Raw genomic sequence first — 14,795 nt, forward strand, 5'->3', positions numbered from 1 at the left:
TCCCTGAACTAAGTGTAGCATTAACCTTTGCACTACACAATACTGGCTCTCTCAGATCTGTGGTTAACTACAGAAATGGTGCCAAGGCGAAAACATTGGTAGCAAAACAGTACAACAATTAATGTGTTGGTTGCATCATACATAAACATCCACATTAATTAGCATCAGATGCAGTTTTTTTCATATTATGTAAATATGGCTACCTAACAATAATATGCATACCATGTAAACTAAGCTGCACAGATTTGGAAACCTGGAATGTCACATCCCCAGTCATATCAGCATAGCTGGTAAAATTATTACCCTTCCCCTCAAAAAAGAAAATAGTTGTGTAATATACATGTCTGCTCAGAACTAAATTCTACTCAGTTCAGCGGAGCTTAGTCCCAGAGAAGCAGGTCGGGGGATTGGAACCAAAATATAATTCATCATGATAATCTCTCATTTAGCAGATTGCAGAGATGAAAGAACTGAACTGCATGGATTAGAGTTAGTCAGGAAAACAATACGTCAGCCTCTCAGATAGAGTACAGTGTACTCACCTGTGAGTCCTTTGAAATCTACACAAGATATAGAAATGTACTTTGCACTGTTCTTTGCAATTTTTTTAATTTACAGTTTCTTATTTAACTGGTCTTTCCAAGAGAACATGGTTTAATGCATTTACATTTCCCATAACACTGAGATTAACAGGATGACAGAATTCCTATGCATGTGTTTTGGCTTGTGCTGGATGGTTCATGCTCCCTGGTAAGCTCACAAGATTGTGTGTCACAGATGTTGAATGGAACCTGTTGTATGAGCCTGCTTTCTTTCATAGCTGAGCTCAGTAATGAAACTCAGCAGCAAGCAGTGAATGAAAAATGTAGAAATCAATGCTCTGAATATGGCCCTTGGCAGTGGGAGATCACCTAAAAGTAGATCATTCCTAGGTGGATCAACTCTGTTGGAGCTCTTTCTTAGGTTACTGAAGCTATAAAGCTCACCACTAGAATCTAAGCCCCTATGATGTTCCTGGTAAATTGTCATGAGCTACAGTTTTCATTTCAGTTTTAATGCAACTACGGAACTTTAATGTATCTTACTTTAATATAGTAAGTTGTAGTTAGAACAGGCCCATTTGAATCAATTAAACTTATGGAGAAGTTGATTCACAGAAATCCCATTGATCCAGTGGGTCTACTCTAGTGTGATTTACTGTATTTTGCAACAGGATTTTGGCATATATATTTCTATAGCACACTATTTTTATGAGGTTTCTGTGTTCTAGTTTGTGTCTATTCTAATTTTCCTGTTAAAAGCCTTGCCTAGTTCTTCTTTAGCAATTTTGGCATGGATCTATATCCAGTAGTGAAGCTAATAAAATAACCAGACATCTTACACAGTGCTCCCATCATGCAAAGAGAAGACTATGGACAAAGGGTGCCCATCCATCTCCCATACACATATTGGAATGGGCCATTAGAGGGAGAAAAGATGGCTGCCTGTGAGGCCCATTCACCAACCAAAATATCTTCCCCCACTTCCTTCAAATAACTAAAATCCCCTTCCTAATTTCATAATCTAATTTATAGGAGTATGAACTGGAGGGAGGACATTGGAATGGAAGAGGGCAGTTTGACAGGAATGTCACAGAGAGGATAAAGAATTATACATGAAGAACAAACCTTGCCCACATCATTTTATCCTCATTCACAGTCTTCAGACTGTACAAGGAAAAGTGGTGACATACGCAAAAAGGAGACCTGAGGAAAAGAGAGGGCCAGAAATTAGAACGTCAAAGTAGTCTCACCTGATTCTCTAGAGGTTACTGTACAGTGGGAGAAAATTGCTTCCTTATAAAACCAACAGCACTTTCTTTGAAGTAAATCTTTAGGGTTGAAGAGTGCCTGAGAGTTAATTCCTGCCTGTTCACGTATCATAACATTTCAGTATTTGACAAGTGAACATGTCAGCCAAAAGCACTTGGGAGATATGTCGGAAAAACTGAGAGTGTGTCAAGGGGAAATGGAGATCAAGCAAGGGGCAAGTGTACAAAATGTCAGTGCCAGGCAACCATTTCTACCCAGTTAAACCAGCTTTTTTAAAATCTGTCTCTCTATTATCCTCTTCAGAAGGTTTCTTCAATGCTCCCCTGTTTTCTTTTAATATCAGTAACTCTCACTTTCAAAGGAAAACAAATAAATGCCCTAGTTATACTGTGCAGTGTATGAAATTCTGGAGATGGGTAGAAAAAGTAGGCTTTAGGCTGAAATTGTATCATCCTTTGCTTTAAAACATATAGTGGTCTTTGCATCCGAGGCTTCTTCAAAGGCTGAATTTAATATAACCTTGAGTGTTTCTAATGTTGATAGGGTTGATGTCTATCAAACAAATAATTGCTATTTAATTCTTTTAGCTGAAAAAACTAATCACAGAGAAAGTAGAAGGGTTTTTGCAATCAAATAGCATTAGAAAAATATTTAGCCAAATTAAAATGTGTACACCATATGACCTGGATGTAAAGGTAATCCCATGCAATGCATCTAGAGAAATCTATTCCAATCTATTGCATAGGATGGATGGATGGATGGATCTGGAAGACAGAAAATATTTCATAGATACTGGGGCCAAGGGGGAAGTCTAGGCAGCAATGCATTGCAGTGAGATGAAAAGCTGAGGTTAAATTGAAGATCATTCTTGAGGACATTTATGGATGCTTTTTCACTGTACATGTTGCTCAAATCTTGGGGGATTTCCTGGAGAAAATGGGGGGGGGAAGTGCTAGAGAGGAAAAAGTTCATTCTAAACAGCCAGTTAGTAGTCCAGGTCTTTCTCTGGAACAAAGGAGGCTGTATTTATGTCATTAAAATGGACTTGTCCAAGTCTACATCTTTTTCAAAAAAGGTAAATTCACAAAATTGTGACTTTTAAAATGTTTGATTCCATTACAAAATCATCACAACTACAAACAACTCTTTAAACATGTAAAATATTATTTAAACACTTTATATAATAAATTACAATTGCCAAGAATTATTTAAACACATATTATATAAGCACTTTATACGATATGTTTGTTCTAATCCATGTCTCTATATTAAATGAATCAATATATTTATTAAATTTATGTATATATTAATTTTTCCTAAGTTCTTTTAATTTCCTTTATCTTGTTAGGGCTCCGTTCAAATGTTAGTCTTATCTAAAGAAGATCAATAGACTAAATAAGATCTGGTATGTCAACACTAATGATAGTCCAACTCATTCTGTTGGACTACTCTAAGTGGTACTGGCAAGTGGATTTAGCTCAAAATTTCATAATGTGTTCAATAATATGCATGTATATATAGCATACCAGACACTATCTTTACAGTAACCTATAAAATTCCATTTAAAATTTTATTTGGGTGGTCTCCATTCCCTGATTATTACTGAAGTGGACAATTTGTTCATATAAGCCGTAAACCATATTTTCTTAACTCATTATTATCTTTTGTCTGTGGTATGCAGCTTTTTTAAACTAAAATATTTGGGAAATACATATTATCTGGGGTCTTCTTCATAAATAAAACAGCAGCTACCAAGATTTTTAAAAAGCAATAAAAGTCCCAATTAATTTCATTTCCTTGAATCTAAACCCTTTATTTATCCTTCATTCATGCAGAAGTGCTATTTACAAAAATTGTTTTCATGATTTTAGTAATGTGTAGTTCTTTGGGCCCCAATTTGTTATTGTTCCATCTAGCCACAAGGGTTAAAAAAAAAACACACATGATCATTCTCCATATGTTCCAGATTCATTGATTCATTAAGTGGTAAAAAGCTTGTGGCAGATTTTGAACAGTCAATTTACTTTGAACGAACACTGAAGGCTTGTGATGTTTCTCTACAACGCAATGACTAATAAGATCATGGAAATTTAGGTTGATGTCCTGGTATAGTGACAACATGGTCATTGTATGATGTGAACAAACTGCACAATGAAATCTCTACATATCTATAGTCATGCTTTGTTGAAAAATTTGTGTTTATACAGACTTATAAAATAGGCATTTTATGTAAAATGACATTGACTCTTGGAAGATTCAAAACAGCATCCTTAAGTTTCAGCCATCTGCTTTGTACAGTTTAGAAAAAAAGCACTGAGATGCAGAAGCGGAATATTCTAGTTGCTAGTAGACTGGATCCATTCAGTTACATCACTAGAAATCTCACTAGCCTCAGAAAATATAAGACCCATTAAGACTAACCCTGTTCCTAATGCTAACACTTCTACTATCTGTTAATGACCTTAGGAAATAATAATAATTGTGTACCCTTAAGCCAATTCTAACTTATGATGACCCTTTTCAGGATTTTTTTAGGTGCAGAGTACTCATAAATGGCTTATCATTCCCTTCTTCTGGGGGCATCCTGGGACTGTTCAACTTGCCCAAGGCCACACAGGCTGGCTCTTTTAAGATGCACAGTGAGGAACTGAACTCCCAAACTCTGATTCCACCACCAAATTCCTAACTCACTGAGCTATCTGGCAAGGAAACTGAAGACCCCTTAATCCCAATCTAAGTCATAACCTTTGTGTTAGTCTTCAATACACTGCAGTTCCCATGAGGTCAGAAGATAACTCAGGAGCCACTCAAAAAAAATTTTTATCTGCCTGGATGAGGAATTGACTTAACCATACACAATTATTGTTATTTCCTGAAGCCATTAAGATTAACAGATAGTAGAAGCGTTAGACTCCACACTGATTCACACTGCTATATCCCTCTAGGTAAAGGTAAAGGTTCCCCTTGACAATTTTTGTCCAGTTGTGTTCAACTCTAGGGGGCGGTGCTCATCCCCGTTTCCAAGCCATAGAGCCAGCGTTTTGTCCGAAGACAATCTTCCGTGGTCACATGGCCAGTGCGACTTAGACACGGAACGCTGTTACCTTCCCACCGTGGTGGTCCCTATTTATCTACTTGCATTTGCATGCTTTCAAACCGCTAGGTTGGCGGGAGCTGGGACAAGCGACGGGTGCTCACTCCGTCGCGTGGATTCGATCTTACGACTGCTGGTCTTCTGACCCTGCAGCACAGGCTTCTGCGGTTTAGCCCACAGTGCCACCACGTCCCTATATCCCTCTAGGTAAAGGTAAAGGTTCCCCTTGACAATTTTTGGCCAGTCGTGTTTGACTCTAGGGGGCGGTGCTCATCCCCATTTCCAAGCCATAGAGCCAGCGTTTTGTCCGAAGACAATCTTCCGTGGTCACATGGCCAGTGCGACTTACACACGGAACGCTGTTACCTTCCCACCGAAGTGGTCCCTATTTATCTACTTGCATTTGCATGCTTTCGAACCGCTACATGTAGGTAAAATGAAAACTGCAGCATGCAGACCAAGGCTTGCACTGATACAGCTTTTCCCTAACTTTACTTCTGACTATAAGAACCTAGAAATAGTACTACTGCAGTTGGGGAAAATGCCACTTGAAAGCTTTGATTGTACCTTTGAAGGGTTACACACACTACCTTTCTCCATACAGTTTCCCACAAACAGTCAATAAGCACATGGAACATTTTGGTAAAGGGTAAACCAGGCCAAATATTGTTTAATAATATAAAATATAATCTGAAGTAAGTAAGCTTTGAAAAGCTTTCATAAATCATAAGACATAATTATCAAGGCTGTTATGAAAGGTCAAGGCCACTTCTGGAAGAAATATTAACTTCTAACTGAGAAGCTTAAGCCAGTAGTAAATAATTGGAGTTACTGTCAAACAAGTGTAGAGAAGCCTTTCAAAATTCAATCCTCTTGTGTCCCTGATCTTGTGTGTCAGTTGAATCTCCAATCCATTAAAGCTGAGCCAAGTTTAGACTTTTCTTTGGACTAAGCCAGATGTGGCCAGTGCTGCAGTGATAAACTTGGAAGTGCAGGTACTCTTTATGAGCATCCTCATACCCAGCGCTTTCTCTTGCTCTCGGTCTCGCTTGCTCTCTCACACACATATACATAGAGATTGAGAGAGAGAGAGAGAGAGAGAGAGAGAGAGCAAGGAAAGTCAAATGATGTAGGCAAGTGGATTGGTCCATATTGACAAATATGGAGCAAGTACAGAATGGCTCTGAATTATCCATTCAAAATCAAACTGCTCTGAAATATTTTGCATTACAGCAGTGATAGTTTGCTGTGATATACCACTCCTGGGAAAATCCCTTTCCTGCACCCACCTACAACAAGAGTTTCAGCTAAGCTCAGAAAGAAAAAGAAGGCCAGGAGAAGGTGGAAAATAGTATAAGCTAGGGAGGAAAAAACTAAACACAAAGTTACAAGATGGAGGATACTTGGCTCAGTAATACTATGAATGAGAAGGACCTTGGAATTGTTGTAGATGAAAAGCTGAATATGAGCCAACAGTGTGATATGGCTGCAAAAAAGGCAGGTGCTATTTTAGGATGCATTAACAGTCTCCAAATCCCATGAGGTACTAGTCCTCCTCTATTCAGCACTGGTTAGGCCTCATCTAAAGTACTCTGTCCAGTTCTGGGCACCACACTTTAAGAAGGATGGCAACGAAACTGGAGCAAGTTCAGAGGAGGACAAAAAAGATGATCAGGGGACTGGAAACCAAGCTCTATGAGGAAAAACTAAAAGAATTGGGCATATTTAACCTTGAGAAAAGAAATATGAGGGGAAATATGATAGGACTTTTCAAATACTTACAAGGTAGTCATACAGGGGAGGGGCAGGATCTGTTCTCAATCATTGCAGAGTGCAGGACATGTAATAATGGAGTCAAGTTACAGGAACCCAGGTTTAGACTGAATATCAGGGAAAACGTCTTAACTGTTAGAGCAGTACAACAATGGAACCAATTACCTCAGGAGGTCATGAGTGCTCTAACACTGGAGGCATTCAAGAGACAATTGGATAGCCACCTGTCAGATCTGCTTTGATTTGAATTCCTGCATTGAGTAAGGAGTTGGACTTGATGGCCTTAGAGGCCCGTTCCAACTGAATTATTCTATGATTCTACAATCCTATGATAACCTCTGCTATTTAGAAAGGGATGGATATTCAATCCTGTGCACAGTGGACTTGCTACACTGGTTGTGGTAGTCATGGCTGGTGAGGCCAAAAATCTTTTCCCACAGAAATACCAACAATGCTCAGCCAAATCCCCCTCAGGGTGTTATTTGCAATTTAGGAAAGCTGCCATTTCTCTCCCAGGGTTAATAACCTAGGAAGGGGGAATTTTCATTTGGATCACAGGAGTTGGAAGAATTAACCCTAATTCTGTGTGCTGTGGACCTGATCCTGCTCTGGACCCCCTGTGTAAACTGTTTATAGTAAAAGATGGTGCACATTAATTGCATAGTATTAGCATTTTGATATCTTTCTGATTTTCCTCAGCAAGTGATTGTCTGCCATATATGAATACGTGCAGGCATTATTGTATAACTATAAAGATATTGCTCAGTTCTAAAGGACTAGTGGGCTGTATTGGCTAAATCTGAAATAAGTAATGGTGACATCAGTAATTCTTACAGTGCAATTCTCCCCAGTTCTTTTAGTCATAAATGAAGTTCATGTAATTCAAAAGGGTAATTAAGGGGGTTTATCCTTAATAGTAGAAGTTGTCAAAAGTATTTCTTCTTTTTCACTCTCTTCTTTTTTCATTTGTTTGTTTGTTGCCTTTGGGCAATCTTCCGACTTGCAACCTGCCTAAAATCCCATTTTATAATTAATCAGTTCAGCCTTCATTCTGCCAAAGCTAATAGAACATTTACAAGGCCTTAACTGTTTGCAGATTCTCCTAAGTGGAATTCTTAGCCTTAGACAAGAGACTTTTTGTTGACATCTTCCAAAGTGTGCATAGCCTTTCTCTGAAAGGTTTCAGGGGGCCCAGCACTTACCAGACATTCTGTGGCCTTACAGCAGAGGTTCCCAACCTTGAGTAACCCAGATGTTCTTGGACTGCTATTCCCAGAAACCCTAGCCAGCACATCTAGTGGTGAAGGCTTCTGGGAGTTATACTTCAAGAACACCTGGGTTACCCAAGGTTGGTAACCACTGCATTAGAGGAAGACTGCAGGAGACATGAATACTATTTAGGTGTTGTGCATCAATTGGGCATTAAGGATTTTAATAATGATGGAAGATGGAGGTACACATATAACCCCTACCTCTTCCTCCCCACCATACTACACCTGAGAGTAATGCATCCTTTCATTGGTTCATGTGTTTCCCTAACTGGAAAAATTGAGTGTATTTTCCAGAGCAGGCAATGTTCTAATTGGTGAAGAAATCAGCATTCACTATAAAGAAAAACACTTGTCTCATTCAAACAGCAAAGAAAAAGGAATGCCAAATTCATTGCACCTGCTCAGAACAAAAATATGCTGGCTCCTGCTTTTATATATACAATTAACAATTTCATTAATGTAAAATATATAGAAGTGCACATGATGTGATGTTTGAAAAAGCTGATTTTTGGGTTACAACTCCCAGAATCTCCCAGCCAGAATGGCAAGTGGCCATGTTGGCTAGGAATTTTTGGAAATGGTAGCCCCAAAAAAGTAACCCTTCTAAACTCTGCAATAATGAAGGAGTAATGGTGGTATGGCCAAAAAATAATGGTGGTATGCCCAAAAAGCAACATAAATTTGTCACCATACAGAGTCTGACAGCTAACTGGCAACACATGCCATTGTGCAAACCAGTTGACAAAAAACAAATGCAACAAAATCTGCCCATTGGATACAAAGGAAGAGAAATGAAATTCCATGTTCATCTAATTTTACACTAAAATAGAAAATAATCTTTGTAAATTGCTGGCAGATACTCTATTCTCATTTTAATTAAAGTATACAGCATATGTATTTATGTGGAAAGCAACAGGCTGAAAATCCGGTAAGGGACATTTTCATATGACAAAATCTGAAGATTTGTAAAAATTTTGTAACAGTATTTCATGGAACACAGGAAGTTTTATTTAAATGCATTTTAAATATAAGATGATATGAATTTTGGTCCTGCACAATGTATCTGTACAATCTATAATGTTTTATTATTACCACTAAAGGAAGTGGGAGAGAGAATCAGAGAATGGGCATATATCTTGTACTGGCAAAATCAGATGAAGCCAAGAATGGCCAGAGCAAAAGTTATCAATATGTGGGCAGGATAATATAGGGATAGGGGTCCTTCAGGTATCTGGAACCAAAGCCATGGCATAAGATGGGCATTGTTAATTTTAATTTCATTCTAAAATAGAGTCAGTAAAGCATTCATGTTTTCCTTCCTGCCAATCCCACACAGCAACCTAGCAGCAGTATTTCTGATCAGTTGATATTCTGGAACCATCTTCAAGGACAAGCCCTGCCCCACATGTAATGCCACATATAGTCAATCTTGGCCATTACAATAACACAGAAAATATAGTGGACATGGAAGTGACTAGCAAGTCCGTAGTAATTCTGCAAATGCTGTTTCATCTTAAACATCTAAAACATCACTTTGCATATAGAAACACCCAGTTGAAAATGTGGTTCTTCAATAAATATATACCGTCATCCAGAGAAAATTAAATACCACTTCCCCAAAATGACAAACTAACCTATGGTATCTCATCTTATCTAAACTGAGCTTTATTTCCTGTTCCTATCCACTCCTTTACAGACATCAACCACCAACATTTCCACTTCTATATTTGTTTTGGATGTCTGAAGCATATTGATCATTTCACCTTATTCCAAACCTCCAGATAACTCCAAACAGTGGCTTCTTGTTTATGTGAATGGAAGAGAAACAGATTATAGCCGTGGCCAACATAATAGCATTTGTCATGGGGCAGATGGAAAGTATCCTCTAGCATTCTCACAAAATCCCTCCAAATTCTCAGATGGAAAACAGGGAGGTGGGTTTTGAGGCATATTTGGGGTCTAAACCATTGTGTAATATTTTGATAAACTAGGCATTAATGGTTATGATGTGGAAATAGCTCTTTCTTTTACCTTTGAAACAAAACAACCCTTGAAAAGTCTACCGTCAGGCTGTGGGATTGAGGGTAAGATCCAGGATTCAGGGATGCCATTGTCTTTGGCATCAAAATAGAACACAAAAAAATTGCACTCCTCTACTGTACACTTCAAGTTCCCTCAACCTTTCACAAAACATCCAGGGACCCAAAGTGTGACAGCTGATCCCAATAGAGATGCAAAGAATACTTGCTAAATTATTTATTCTCATCAATTCAGTCTGTCTGAAGACAATTCAACAAGGAATTTTCAAACCTCACGAAGTACTTCATCTCCAGGCAAGAGTGAGGCAACAAAACCCGTTTTTTCATGACAGGATTTCCATCATTTGAACATATTATGCACATAATATCAATGTCCTTCCCCTAGAAGGTAATGTGGGGGATTAGAGTTCTCAACACTCCTAACACCACATTCTTAGAAGAATCATTAACATGAGGAGAGCCACAGACATATAGTGCCCCCAGTTCCTATTCCAAAGGAGATGATCCAAAAGGATCTCAACAATAATACCAAATTTCACTGAGAGGTCCAAGAGAACTAGCAGCAGTAAAATTTCCTGTCTCCTTCTTCCAGCACAGATCATCCTTCAGGATAATTAAAGAGGCTTAAGGGCCAAAAGCAGTCAAAATATTGAAATAGTTCCAACAAAAATCTCTGCAGTTGCCCTGAGAACACATACTGTGGGCATGACCAAATTAGCTAAAACGCTGTCTAGAACACCTGCTAGATGAATTATCACTTTCAGGAACCCAAGGCATAAAAATGAATAGTCTTTAATTCAGAACAGTGATTTACTAAGTAAACTTATAGTCAATATGTAATTTAAATACTGTAGATTGCCTGCTTCACACTCATATTTTCAGCCAGGACAATATAGTTCTATTCGAGCAAAACACACCCATAAAGGCAATACAAATATAGCAGTAATTCGGGCCACACACCCAAGATTATAAAGCATTTCCCAGTTCTTCACACAATGAGAGGTGTGCTTCTGCATCAAAGGAAACATTTCTATTCCTGGAAAATACCATAAAATTTAAATTCCTGATTTTCTGAGCTTCTTCATCTTCTGGAGAGTCTAGGGGCGGGGCTAAACTAGAGATTCGTGGGGCGGGGGGAAGGTTTATTTCTGCTTTTCTGAATCTCATCTGCATTTTCCCATCCTTGTTTTGCAACAGTTTACGAGACTTGGGGAGAGATTTACACACAAAGTTCTCCACATATTAACTTGTTTTTCCTCATATTCAAGGTTATTTATGCATTTAATCTATTGTACACATTTCTTCCTATTACCTAAACCACATCTGTGTGTGGTTGTACACATTTTCACTTATTCATATTGGATAAAGTGCAAATAGTTTTATGTGCACTTCCTTTCTCAAAAATGTCCCAGTGGCCTCAACCAAAGTGTGAATTCCCAAGGCAATGTACTATTACACTCTCCATGGGTCTCAGGAGGTGCAAAAAGGCTTTTGTTGACATTGGTTTCCATCCCTAGGCTAAATATGTAAACCCTGCTTCATTCTTGTGGCCTTAGTAACTCCTAAATAGGGTTTCACCAGCTCAGATTTCTATTCATAGGAATCCAGTTTAATTTTTCTATTGTTTTATTTTGCTCACTTGCCTTACTATTGGAAATGAGTTTCAGCACATGAGTCTATCTTGGGAACCATACCTCTGTGTACAGCATGACTCCCCTTATGCCAGCGTAGGCTTTTTTATCAGCACGTACTATACAAATCTGCAATAATAAGACTAAATCTGTACTGCTGCAGTAGAAAAAAAAACACCCAAAAAGGAGCTAGTGGAGAAGAGTCTGATTCCCAGGCACAGATCATGGCTAGGTAATGTTAATTATATATTATATAATGCATTAACACAGCTTTTTATGGATGGGCACCATACTCCCAAGTACCGTTTTTCTACTTAAATGGAACTACATTGCATCAGGTTGCTAAGAACCAAGGGGGTTAAAATTAAGATGATCCCATCTGCTTTGTGCCTCCCTCCCTTGCTGTTTTATCTTCATTTACGATGCTCACAACATCAAAAACTATATCCAGCAGGAGCACTCTTGAAGCATGTATTTTTCATGTTGCAGGGTGCTAAAAGGATAAATGGCAGGCATCAGCATCTGGATTTCTCGAAAGAAGGTAAAGCAAGCGGTGGAATGAAACAAAATAATAAACTGAAACAAGACTTGTGTAAGGGAGCTATTCCAGGCTTAAATATTTATCTAAATTTAGTTATTAGTTTTTAAAGTCAGTTTTTCGTACATTTTGCCATACCTCCCAAACAGTCACTGTTAACCTCTCCATCTTCCTCTCCTGCAAAAAGATATAACAATCACCTTGATTTTGCTTGGGCTTTGAGTCTTGAGGCTCCTTCAAAGATCCCACAAGGGCCTCCGTTTATCAGGGATAAGTCCTCAAAAAGAATTCCATAGCATTGTTGGAAGTGGTTCCATTAAATTGGAACATGATCTCAAACAGCAACTGCTTGGCTCTACCCATTTCTGTTATACGGTTGAATTATGGCACTGAAATGATTTTCCAAAGTTCATTCCAGGTTGAGCTCTGGTTCAAATTATACCCTGAATGCTTTCAGTCAGTAGCAAAATTAGGAGGAAATTGTTCAAGCCTTTGTTGTCCCATTCCTGATATGACAGGCTCTTGACACAATCCTGTCCCCTGCCCCTTTTTTCCCAAATTAGAAGGTTACATTAGAATTTGTCTGCTTTCACCGGTACAAGCTTAGCTGAAATGAGTGAGATTTACTTTTGAATAAAAAGGTCAAAATCAGCAATACATATAGCTTATTGTGAGTGTGTTTAAAGTACACGATTACATTAGCACAGAAAACTACAATCAGCATTTGCCCACTTATTTACTGTAATAATATAAGTGGAGGCTGAATGAAATCATGTTGCATAAACGACTTTTATGTTACATGATTCATTCCAAGATTGCTTCCCCAGGAGTTTTCAGATATATTTAATACCTCAGGGAAGCTATTTTCTATTCCCTGGCAGGCTGAAATATGATTATGATCTGCTGTGGTGTTACTTTTAAGATTCAAAGCTGTAAGTGTGAGTCATTGGGATCTAATTGGCCTATTTACCCTTATTTATTTTGTTTCTTATATAACAAGCTTAGTGCCAAATGCTGAGGGAATTTCCTATGCATTATAAATGTGGATGATAATTAGGGCGCAAGGACCTCCAGAGTGTTTCATCCTGTCTGCTACCTAAATATAGACACGCCTGGCTTTCAGTAAAATGTCTAGCAAATGATGGTGGGATGACCCCTTTTAAGGATCACCTTGAGTTCTCAAATTCTTCCTTTTGTAGCTAGGATGGACCATGGTAAGTAAGGCTGAGCTAAAAAATAAGGAAGTGGGCTTCACACAAACATTTTTACTCAGGGTAAAAATACATTTTCTTCTTCTTTCTGAAGGGATAGTCATGTTAGTCTGTTTCAGCATGTTGATCAAATAAAAAGTGGGAAATGGGGGAGGGGGGGAAAGAGCAGGTGAACCCAAAGGACAAATTGCTCTGATACCTCCAGGGCTAACAAATTTATCTCAGTATGAGCTTTCATACATCAAAATACACTTCCTCCAGCACAAAACCTTTCTGTGTTTTTTTATCATCAGATGTTCTACAAGAAGACACATGACAGGACGAGATTACCAGCTGTGCCCTTTCATACTAGCTCATCTCCACCCATGCAGAGCTAAACCTAATAAGAATAAGAATAAGAATAAGAATAAGAATAAGAATAAGAATAAGAATAAGAAGAAGAAGAAGAAGAAGAAGAAGAAGAAGAAGAAGAAGAAGAAGAAGAAGAAGAAGAAGAAGAAGAAGAAGAAGAAGAAGAATTCAGCCTGGGGTAACAGTCATGGCATCACACAAACAATCGTGCTAGCTATGTGATGTCTGATTGGTTGAGTTGACAGCCAGACAGAATGTGATAGTTTGTCGTTGATTTTAAAATCAGCAAAAACAATAGGACTGAATGGCAATGAGAATAAATAAGGACCAGAATATTAGGACAAATGGAGTAGAATGAAATGGTGCCAGGAGGGGAAAGAAGTGAAACAAGTCAAATAGGATTTTCAAGGATTCACAATAGGATTTGAGGTTTCTGAAAAGAAAGTTTCCAGAGGAGCAGTCATGTTACTCTGTCCAAGCAAAACCAGTGAAATCCAACACAAAACACAAAAACACAGTGGCTCCTTATATACTCTTTTATATTTTATGAAAGCTTGCACTGGAACACAAAAGTCAATCTTTAGGGTGACACTGTGTTTTTGTACTTTTTGTTTGTTTTGTCCTGTTTCTGTTTTGTCTGGATATGCCTGAAAATGAAGTTACTTTTCAAAACACAGAAAACAAATGGTGCTTCTTGTTGAGATTTCCATTGTATAATCACCCTGACTCATTCATGGAATTTTACAGGGGGTCAGTATATATATATACTGAAATCCCTCCAGGGACTTGGATTTCTTGGCTACAACTACCAGGATGAATTTCTGGTGAATTCTGGAAGCTGTAGCAATAAAATAAAATCCGAAAGCCCCAGGCCTCACAACCAACTCTTCCCAAATACCTATTAGTTTGTTGGTATTTTTTGTATTAAAAAATATTATGATAGATTCAGGATAAATTTATTGTGGCATAAGCATTCATAGGCATAGGCTACTTCATCAGATTCATGCAGTACTATCCTGATTTACAGGCATGTACTTACATAGCAAGGTAAAGTAAAGGTAAAGGTTCCCCTTGAC

At 38.2% G+C, this 14,795-nt stretch overlaps 1 long non-coding RNA gene across 2 annotated transcripts in view; it reads left to right on the forward strand.

Annotated features, from left to right (window-relative positions):
- LOC144588561 (uncharacterized) overlaps window positions 1–14,192 on the forward strand; it is a 96,301-nt gene extending 82,109 nt beyond the window's left edge. For both annotated transcript variants that reach the window (XR_013544176.1, XR_013544175.1), the window contains one exon: window positions 13,662–14,192. This is a non-coding gene — a long non-coding RNA (uncharacterized LOC144588561). The remainder of the gene's footprint in view (window positions 1–13,661) is intronic.
- The last annotated feature ends 603 nt before the right edge of the window (window positions 14,193–14,795 follow it).

The sequence above is a fragment of the Pogona vitticeps genome, chromosome 4, assembly GCF_051106095.1.
Source record: "Pogona vitticeps strain Pit_001003342236 chromosome 4, PviZW2.1, whole genome shotgun sequence".
NCBI lineage: Eukaryota > Metazoa > Chordata > Lepidosauria > Squamata > Agamidae > Pogona > Pogona vitticeps.